General features: G+C 37.9%; 2 long non-coding RNA genes and 1 other non-coding gene across 5 annotated transcripts; all 3 read right to left on the bottom strand.

Annotated features, from left to right (window-relative positions):
* Positions 1–2,835: 2,835 nt before the first annotated feature.
* TRNAG-CCC lies at positions 2,836–2,906 on the bottom strand. Its single transcript has one exon. It is a non-coding gene; the product is annotated as a tRNA-Gly (tRNA).
* Positions 2,907–5,259: 2,353 nt separating this feature from the next.
* LOC124678119 lies at positions 5,260–6,507 on the bottom strand. Its single transcript, XR_006994338.1, has 2 exons — positions 6,290–6,507; positions 5,260–5,494 (listed from the first exon to the last, which is right to left on the bottom strand). It is a non-coding gene; the product is annotated as an uncharacterized LOC124678119 (long non-coding RNA).
* A 768-nt stretch (positions 6,508–7,275) lies between these two features.
* On the bottom strand, positions 7,276–9,138 carry LOC124677287. 3 transcript variants are annotated; one of them, XR_006994007.1, is made up of 5 exons: positions 9,028–9,138; positions 8,511–8,958; positions 8,204–8,352; positions 7,837–7,898; positions 7,276–7,708 (listed from the first exon to the last, which is right to left on the bottom strand). It is a non-coding gene; the product is annotated as an uncharacterized LOC124677287 (long non-coding RNA). The 3 variants fall into 3 exon arrangements; XR_006994008.1 differs by having other exon boundaries at positions 8,511–8,955; XR_006994009.1 differs by having other exon boundaries at positions 8,511–8,952.
* Between the last annotated feature and the right edge of the window lie 296 nt (positions 9,139–9,434).

The following is a 9,434-nucleotide window of genomic DNA, read 5'->3' as shown; positions in this document are numbered from 1 at the left end:
TTACATATGTAAAGATATAACACCTTGGCCTTCTCGGTGCTTTATCATGTTTTGCTCACGGGAGAGGTTTTAGTCAACGGTTCCGACACACTCGAAACGTATGTATTTTGCAATTCATTTGCGTCTTCACGCATCACTCATTTTCCAAATGAGTCGGCATTAAATGTGTTTGGTCTTCCGGTGGAACCTTAATTCCGCTGATCCGAAATATGTCACTAATATTATCACATACAATATAGCTTCAAAGTTCCGACACTATCGGAACTACACCAAGTTCTCAAAGAACTTCTTGACTCAACATCCTCAATCATTGTCGAAACAATGACATACTCGCACTTCTTTTGTAGAATCCGTCACAATATTTAGAACTCTTCTAAATCTAGCATTGTGCTACCTTTTTAATAACACTTAGCCTAATTGAGATTGAAATTTATTTTTATATATGACCAAACTAATATCGGTGCAACACTTTACAACAATTTTGTTTGTCATTACCCATATAAAACTATATATATATATCCTTGGTTCTTCTAAAGCACACATGGATATTCTTACTATTTGTCAATGAACATCACATGAATCATTCTGGTATATGCTCCTAACTTTTAGAGCTCAGGACATTTGATTGTGTACATATTAATTGTGATTTAAAATCACTCATGTGTTTTTACTCATTGAGTGTCAGATACACTCAAGTCTTGTTAAAACTTCACATGACAAGAACATTTTCTTATTATTTCTATATTGAACTACTTCAATATCCTTTCTATGTACTTTGACTTAAACTTATTATGTGTTTCAATCTATCTTCATAGATCTTGACACTAAATATGTTTCAGTCCATATTCTTTCATTGAAGTTAATTCTCAATGAAACCTTTTATAATCAAGTATATAATTTCATCATTTATATCCAACTATATGTCATCTACATAAAGTATTATAAATATGTCTCAGCGCTCCCACTTAATTTCTTGCAAATGCAAGTATCTTCATCGTTTCTGATAAAATCAAAAAACTCTTTGACTATTTCATCCGGTGAAGATTCTAACTCCGCGATACTCACTTCATCCAATTGAAGTTCGTATACCTATCTAGTATTCTACGGACTAGCAAAACAATTGGTTGTATCTTGTATACACCTTTAATACACACTTCTGTTAAGTAATGTATTTTGCCATCCTACTATCATATCTCATGAAAGAAATATGTAGCGATTACTAGAATAATCCACATAGACTATAAGCATTGCTACGGAAGATCTAATCTTATCGTAGTCAACTCTTTGAACTTTGTCGTAAACAACTTTTCGACAAGTCTAGCTTATTCAAGGATATTCCATCCAAGTTCATCAATTTCATAGATCCATTTACTTTCAAAAAGTATTCATCTATCTTGGATTTCATGGTGTATAGCCATTTTAACGGAGTCAGGGCCCATCATAACTTCTTTGTTTGTAGTTGGTTTATCATTGTTCAAAAACAATCCTATGTTCACAAATTATTTATTTGATCACAAAGTAAACCAAAACTACAAGGTTCAATAGGTACTTCGATCTCCATGGCTAAAACACTTTGTAGTCATGGGAGTCATGATTGTCGTAGCCGCTTCCGGAACCTATTTCCGATGCTGCGCTACTCTGATCATTATGCTCAGGTTCATAAACCTTATCAAGTTCTATTGTCCTCCCACTCAAATACTTCGCTAGAAAACAATTTCTTGGAAATAAGCAAGTAATATTAACAAACACTTTTGTCTTTTACTTCATAGTGGAAAGAATTCCCAATCAATTCTCTGGGATAACCAACAAAGACATTCATCCTTGTATTTGGCATGATTGTTATGCTCCTTTGGAGGATTTGGCACGTACGTAATGATGTGCTGCATCATAAACAGGAGCCACCAACAGAGGCTATGAAGCAGTTCCTAGAAACTTATTTGTCCACACTTTTTCAACTTAAACTTTGTGATGAGCGGGAAATCATGAAGGGTAAGCAACCGTGCATTCCCTACAGAGTTGCACCTCCTGTCAAATCCTACCGGCGTACAAGTCCATGGCCCAAACCTCCGGAGGGATGGGTGGCTCTCTCGGTCGATGGCTCGTATGACGAAGGGAAGGGTGGTACTGGCATGGTTCTTAGAGATACAAATGGGCAGGTCATTTTTGCAGCACATAGAGTGTTATGGAACTGCAATGACGCACTAGAATCGGAGATTAGTGCGATTATGGAGGGGTTGGCCCTTGCACATCAATGGTCTGAATTACCTGTACTTATTCAAACTGATTGTGCCGAAGCCATCACTGCAATGAAGTGTACCGGGAAGAATAGATCTGCTTATGGTCACCTTATTGATGAAATCAAACATCTGTTGAATATTCGAGATAATGTCCTCATGAAGATCGAGCGCGACCAGAACAGGGTTGCTCATTGTCTAGCCAACATAGGTAGAACCGGAGGAAGCACCAATTGTTGGGTGCGTCATATACCAGTATGTATTTCCGAATTGGTGCTGGCTGACTGTAATCCTATTATTGAGGAATAAAGTTTCGATATTTCCCCGAAAAAAAAAAAGCACACGTGTTCTCTAAAAAAAATTAACGGAACATCAGATGCAGGTCTAATTACGAGAAGAGCGTACATTTTTTACTGGGTTGGGTGAAGAAAGATATGAACCAACCGAGTACTCGGCCCAATATTCTCAAGTAGTTAAACTGCACTCGGGCTAAGCCAACTGTAGGTTTTGGGCCAGAAGTGCAATAACTCACCGAGAAATGAAGACTGCCAAAAAAAAAATCCTTTAGCAGAACGAGGGTGTTGTGGCAAAAGAAAAAAAGTGCGCATCCAGGGAATCGAACCCTGGTCAGTACCGTGGGAGGGTACTATGATACCACTACACCAGATGCGCTTCCATATCAGGAAACAAGTTAGACACTATATTTTCAAAGACGTCTAACTAATTCAAGTTGAGACTCCATGGGGTTTTCCTTTTTCTTTTTCCTGCCAATTCATCCGCATCAGCACGAGATACATGGGCCAATGAAGACGTCGGGCACCCGTGTCCTACTCTTTACCGTGTGGATCCCTTTCACCAGCTAGCTCCTCCCCAACGATGAATATTTTTCACCCTTCATCACCAAAGTGGATAGCGCGAGAGTGTGTCCACCAAAAAGTGATTAATGGTTTTGATGATGCGTTTGCTTAGGCTGTGTTCGGTTTGGGAATGAGGTGGAATAGAATGCCACTGTCACGGAACCGTTTCATCCCTGTGTTCGGTTTGGACAAAAAAATTGTCACGGAACGGTTCCATCCCTGTGTTCGGTTTTGAAATAGGATGAGAATGGAATGGAATGGGTGAGATTAGTCACCCGATTAATTATTCTAAACTCGATTAATTATTTGCTAAACTTGATTAGTACTGCTAAACTTGATTAATTATTGCTAAATTTGGTTAATTAGCACGCAGATCGAGACATTCCACCTCGTCCGGCCGATTTGCCCGGACGGGTGCGTTCCGCATCTGGACGGAATATTCCCTTTCGAGGAACGGTTCCATTCCATCTTATCCCTGAACCGAACACGAGAATGGCTCCGAGGAATGAAATGGTGAATGGTTCCATTCCATTCCACCTAATTCCCAAACCGAACACATCCTTAGTCCACTATAATTCATGGGTGGCTAAGGGCTAAGGCCCAAGAAGTTAACATAATTTTACAATTCTAAATTATACATCTTCAGTAGACATTAGTTTTTTTCGAAATGGAATAGACATTAGTAATTACCCTATACATTTTGTTCCCAATGGTTACAAGATACGAAAAAATAAACATATATAGAAGATCATAAAAAAATCAATTCTTCTCAAGTGAGGATAATCTGTGGAACTTGCATTGTAAAATGAAAAGAACAAATTAAGTGGAAAAATCATGTTGTCAAGTTATTAACCAAGAATTTGGGGAAAGAAAAACAAGTAACACGGGCAAGAAATGGAGATGAGGTGCTCGATACGATAGCTAGTTGCTTGGGTGTCATGATTGTTGGATCATCTCAATTGTCGCTGCTCGCAATGTTGTTCAGTTGTTGGACTTCCAGTTGGTGCCTCGTGCTTGTATGTGCCCCTAGTCCCTGGCTATGCAAGCGCACCATGCATGCTGCTGCTACCTGCAGGGCAACAACTCCTCGATCGATTGACTCTCCACTGGTCTTTGTATCATAAACTACTGGACTTAGTTTTTTTAGGTCTACTGGACTTAGCCAGCAGTGCTCCATGGCTGGCAACTGGCAAAAGAAAAACACTGAATAGAGTGTAAAGGGCAAGAAACATGTGTGTCGAGACTGAGGGCTACCGATAAATACAAGCAATTTTTTCGCAATAATCCTAGGATGTGCCATGGGCCCATGGCCCAGTTCGGTCTTTGCATATACTAGATTTAGATGTGCGCCTTGGCGCACGACCCCGTGAAATTCGCTATGGTTTCGATTTTGTATAGCGATAAAAAATAAGATGAAAAATGATAATATACTTTTTAGGTTTTGTAAAATTAGGATGAGGCATACAAAATCACTAACAGAGTGGCTTGCTCGTGAGCAACAAAATCACGCGAGGAATGCTTTGTGAAACTTATATAATAAGCTCATAAAATTAAGTGAACATCGGTAACATAATTACTAAAACCATACGAAATTTCAAAGATATCAATCTAATTAACCTATCAAAAAATGGTGATAACGGTCAAAAGCAACAAAATGGATAAACCGAAGAGGCTTTAAACAAACTTACACTACATGAGTACATAACAATTGTAAGTTTAGGAATAGGAGGCCATCATCTTCTCCAAACAATCTCATGCAAGACTGCAGTTGATCAATTCAACAAGAGATTTCTCAGATAGTCGCCTACTTGGTGACACAGAGCAATTTTGGTAGCCACCAAAGATTTTGCGTTGGGTTAATTGGTCAACTGCAGTGAAAGAAGATTAAAAAAATATATGTCAGTATCATTCAATATTACATTACAGAGAAGTCAGGATAAAATGTTGTACCAAGCAGGGAGGACAATTATTTCAGGTATGTCTACGTTGATGTACCATTTACAAGCTTTCGGGATGGCTTGACCCCTTTCACTTCAGAGATATGTTAACAAGAAAGATAGAAATGATAGCATATCGGCATCTATGACAAAATAAAGAGAGGATACCGGAATATCTCAGAAAGTAGTGCCAGCAAGAATAACAAGTCATTTTCCCCACGGAACCTCAAGTGTTTCCATTAAATCATTATCACCCGAAAGATCAAATTTTAGCACCTAGCCGTTAGGGTCAATACAATAGCCAGACTATAAATAGAATGAACATATAGACATAGAAAGGAATTACATGAGATTGCTAAAATCTTTTCAAGCACATCTGGACATCAGATGAAGACAGTTGTTTGTCTTAGGACGAATAGAATGACCAAAAAATTAGGGGCACTCCTTGACGCCCTTTTCCCGTTTTCTGTATTGGTAAACGGGTTTGTAAAACACTATAGTGAACATTTATACAAATCGAAAGCACGCAGCATACAGATGATTAAACTAAAATATGTGATATTATTCTTCTAAGATGCGATGCGAATTCTATGCAGAAACACAATCTCTATTTTCTTTACCTACAGAAAAATATAACCTACATATGGAGTCTATACAGAGCTGAATACTACGAAGATACTAACTCAAAATAGAAAATACTGTTAAACTTGAAGCACAACATGGATGAATGAGCCCTCTTTCTATCCGTAATTACTGAAATTTAATAGATTAAAAATAAATCATGTGGGATCCTAGTGTAGTCAGTCGCATCCCTAGATGTTTCATTTTGCTTAGGTTAATTAGTAACCGTCAGTTTGACAGACCGTGGCCAAATCAACAGACCAATATTAGCAGTGAAGAACCATTTTCTCGGCCAGCAGTAGCTTTCGTCCAACGCTAACAGCGGTAAGGTCAGCATAATATAATCTACGCCGTAGAAGCAAAAGCATAGCACATTAGTATCCATTATCTACGGAGAAGAATTTGATGACGATTTAGTAATATGTACTATGGTACCAGCAAAGGCAACCATGTAGCTATATGTTCTAATAACATAACAGGGTAAAAAGTACGAAAGGCAAGTGCATATATTTTCTTACTAAAAAGGAGCATTCTTATTAGCTCTACTCTCATGATTAATCATATTGCATTTTGCCAAAAGGACATAATAAGGATAATAAGGACATAATAATGATATAATGTGTGGTTTGCCAAAACTTACCACCGAACAGTCATCCATCATATTGCATTTTGCCAAAAGGACATGAAGCATAATAAGGATGTAGAAATCTCCTTTTCAAAACCTGAGAATTTACACAAAGCATCACAAATAACGGGAACTCGATAAAAAGAAATTATTGTATCATCTCACTATCAAATGGTTGAAATAAGACAAATTTAAAACTGATACTCGCTCTCAAAATAAGTAATGTAGAAACAAATACACTTCACTATATCAAATTAGAAGAATGGTAAATAAAAGAATCTGCCATTCTGATAATGATATGTTATATGGAGAGCAGTAAAACCTAGTATGTGGTAATTAAAAGAACAAAACAGGGATGGTAAAAAAGACCAAACTACAACATGTATCAGTAATCAAGTAGATGCAACAACTTGAAAAGCAGCACACTGAATGGCCGTGGAAACAAAGCAGATGGTGGAAATGATTTTTTCCATCTACATTGTATAACCTACTTAAATATCAAGATCTTCTCATACAACCAGAGCACCAAATGATAATGATAAATTTGTAGCTTACCTTTTGTTGGATCTTTCTGTTTCAGATTTTGTAGCCTTACAAAGAAATTGATCGTATACATCAGGTCATCATATCAAACAACTTTCACTTGAAAAAAATATCTGGTGGCCACCTACAGTGAAAATACACCTGAGCACTTAGGTAGTTCAATACACAGTTAACGGTGCAAGTAACCTGAAAGAACCATTTCAGTCTCAGGATAAACACCACTTCACAGGTTGCAAGCAGATCAAAATCGCAGACGCCACGCAAGACTTTACAGGGAATTATATCAAACTGTGTGAGCTCATCAGTTAACATATCAAGGAAGATAACATGTTTAGTCACAGTGCACAAACTCATGTATTAAATGGAGACGTCTTTGACCTGAACAGACGAAAAAATACTTTATACCTAGAACTATAAGAGGCAGTTAAACATTCCAATTGAAAAAACAAGGCCTACAGGATAAAAACCACAACAGGGATCCACTGAATAATATCAAAAGTCGTGCACTACATATACACCACAGTACAATATAAAAGTATCCTAGATTTCATTTCTAATCTTATGTTGTGCAAACTGTCTAACCACATTTTGCCATTGACTATGGATTTTGGAAGTGGAAAATAGATGCACATTTTGAATTTTATAAGCAAAGTAAATAAATATTTTAACTACCAAGGCTACCTACCCAACAAAGCAGCACCTTTGACAATTGTCAATATCAAGGTCGTGCCAATCCTTTTGCACAACAGCAACATCAACATCAAAGCCTTTTTCTCAATCCTTTTGCATATGTAACTAAAAAAGAACCAGTACCCAAATAACATGTTGTATTAATCTTGCATCTCCGGCAGCATTTTTCTTCGTTCCATTAATTCCGCTATGTCCTCCTACCTGTAACCATAGCCATGTGGTGAAATGTAAGAAAAAAAAAGAAATCAACCAGCTGTTGATCATCTAAAACAAGGGAAACCAGAATTGCAGAGCCAAAGGAGAATGGGACAGTGTGGCACCATGTATACCCATATAAAAATGGATCAAGCACCATGGGCTAGTAGAGGGAGGAAAATTGGTCCATCCAACGCTGAAAACCGAAACCATCATCCTATTAGCAAACTAATCAAATCGGACCATGTAGGTATAAACGACATAATCCGATACACAAATATTAATTTACGTATTGCAAAATTGGTAATCACTATCTAAGACCTTTGTGCTCAATTAATTTCTAGTTTGAATAATTATTAGTAGTCACCACAAATTCAGTCAAATAGCCAATTTACATATGCAAGTATTAAAATAAATTTAGGCAAACGTAAACCAGAATTTGTATTGAATGCAAGAACCTAGTCATCTCAGGTCAATCCAAATATCAAAAGCGTGAACAACCTGGTGGATAAAGGTTGGAGTGATGTAGCGCCATTAATCCCTTCCTCGCCATGTTGCTAAAAAATGAAATAGCTGCAAGTCAATCGCCTTTACCAATTTAGAGACCAATTAATGCCTGGTTAAACCTCCTTTCACACTGCCTTCCTTGGCTGGAACACAGACACAAGGACGACCGAAAGTCAGATCGAGAGAATCAATAAAAGCTTCCACTCCATGATTTGTGTCAAACATCTTCTAGGCAAAAAATAAAGATGTTGGGGATTAAGTAGAGAGAGATGGGAGATCAGGAAGAAGAGATGAAAGGTACCCTGGTCCTTGGCTTGTTGACCTCGTTCATCAAATGTGCTCCTCCATTGAATGAATGCAGGGCGGGATGAACATGAGCAGCAGCAACAACACGAGCAGCAACCCATAAACATGACACTGGGTTAGCAGAGATAGACAAAACCATGAGTCGAGGAGCCCCATGAAGTAAAATTGGTGCCCATTCAACATTAAAATATATATGAAACAATCATCTTTGAGAAAATTTGGGAACCCTTTGTGGCAACATCAATTACATATCCTAACACATGGACGCATCACGTGTCACCAATCTGTGTCAAAGAGAAACCTCCCCGGCGGGCATCACCTGAACAAAATAGAACGCTCGTGGTGGTCTGAGATACCTTCCATGTTGGTACCCATGGCCTCGTTTGCCAATTGCCAGTACAGCCAAGCTATCGCACCAACGATCGCATCACCACCATCTGCTTCTATCATATAATATGGGTTCAACCGGAGTTCAGATCTAGAATATAGAGAAGGGACACAGAGGAAATTACCTGAGAGGAGGGCAGCGAGGAGTATTGCTTGGATACATTAAAATCCAAATAGTCTTCAGTATAGAGCGGTAGCATCAAAATCCAAATTACCCTATAAAAACATATCCAACCCGTAAAAGCGAGAAACATAAATCCCAATCTCAGTTAGCAATATAAAGATCGCATCATAAGACCCAAAGAGGTGAAATTAAGATAAAATAAATCGTCGGTAGATGTTTGATACCAACTTGAAAGTCTAATAACATAGCTTATAAAAGGCTTCAGGAATTGAAATGGTCACCTAAGCACGAAACCAGCACCTAAAATCTAAAAAAAGAGGTGGCGGTGTAATATTCTGATCTCAAATTTGACAAGTCTCAACTTTATTAAATGACCTTTGGTCTTCCTAGAAATACATGTTTCCCAAG

The sequence above is a fragment of the Lolium rigidum genome, chromosome 7, assembly GCF_022539505.1.
Source record: "Lolium rigidum isolate FL_2022 chromosome 7, APGP_CSIRO_Lrig_0.1, whole genome shotgun sequence".
NCBI classification, from domain to species: domain Eukaryota; kingdom Viridiplantae; phylum Streptophyta; class Magnoliopsida; order Poales; family Poaceae; genus Lolium; species Lolium rigidum.
This window is presented reverse-complemented; position numbering and strand designations above follow the sequence as displayed.